This window comes from Thermobia domestica, chromosome 15 (assembly GCF_964235325.1).
Source record: "Thermobia domestica chromosome 15, izTheDome1.hap1.1, whole genome shotgun sequence".
Taxonomy (NCBI): Eukaryota; Metazoa; Arthropoda; class Insecta; order Zygentoma; family Lepismatidae; genus Thermobia; species Thermobia domestica.
Window position 1 is genome coordinate 39,476,530 of NC_137468.1, and position 1,484 is coordinate 39,478,013.

Sequence of the window (1,484 nt, forward strand, 5' to 3'; positions counted from 1 at the left end):
ACGAGAAAAAGCTAGCGCAACTTACGAAGAACTAGAACGTTCAATAAATAAAACCTTAACAACCTTAGGTGTTTCGAAGAGGTATTTTGGTTAATACATATTCCTATCAACAAAAATTATAGTCTTTTAAATGAGATATACAACCATTTTTTGTAGCATAACTGTGAATCATAAATATATAATTTCTATTTTCCAATGCAGTTCTATTGTAATATCACTGTATGTTAAAAGTTTGAGGAACAATGTTTCTGAGCACTTCTAACGGAATACAACCAGAACGTTTATTTACATAGTGGAAGGCAGAACTTCTGAAAGTGAAAATTCATGATTTGTCAAATTTATAACATCTGACAAAAGTCACCGACTTCCAATATTTACATGTCATATACATATATTTAGTTAACAGTCTTGCATTTCAGCACCAAAGTGGGAAGATATATAAACTAGGTTTGAACAATTGACTGAAATTTAACCTCGTTTTCAGTACCGAAGTGGGAAGATGTAAATTGGGTCCGAAAAATTGATTGAAATTTAACCTCCTTTTCAGCACCAAAATGGAGAGATGTAAATTGGATCTCAACAACTGATTTAAATTTAAACTCCTTTTCAGTACCGAAGTGGGAAGATGTAAATTGGGTCTGAAGAATTGATTGAAATTTAACGTTGCTTTTTTTACCATCGAAGTGGGAAGATGTAAATTGGGTCTGAACAACTGATTGAAATTTAACCACACTCTTTTGCACCCAAGTGGGAAGATGTAAATTGGGTCTGAACGATTGAAATTTAACCGTACTTTTCAGCATCGAAGTGGTATGACGTAAACTGAATCTGAGCAACTCATTAAAATTTAACCTTGCTTTTCAGCATCGAAGGTAGGAATATGAAAATTAGGTCTGAACAATTGAGTGAAATTTAACCTCGTTTTCAGTACCGAAGTGGGAAGATGTAAATTGGGTCTGAACAATTGATTGAAATTTAACCTCGCTTTTCAGCAACCAAGATTATGTGCAACGATGGGTCTCACGTCACACGTAATTCGAACTTCTATCTTAAGACATGGGCGTCACTCTTTTCGTTCCTTCTGCCATATTAATACTTACTATCTCTCTGATGAGGTACTGCATTTGTTTTATAGTCATTGCTGTTGTGGTTACGTGGTATTACTAGGTGAGGGGGTGTTGGGACAGGAGTAGCTTTCAGCGATCTTAACAGGGTTACTGTATATAGTATAAGCAACAGTAAAAATTAGTATAGTCTATTTCTTGTTTTGTTTCATTATTGTATACGAGCGTTAATTCAAGGGGAAAATAAACTTTGGTAGACAGTAAAAAGGATCACGAACTACAAGTTTCAATTTCGTCCGGTAGATGTCAACTGCAGTGAACATTTACCGCCATCTAAAGATCAGATTTCTAACTTCTACTACCTTTGAAAAAAAAAAAAAAAAAAAAAAAAAAAAAAAAAAAAAAAAAAAAAAACGCTTT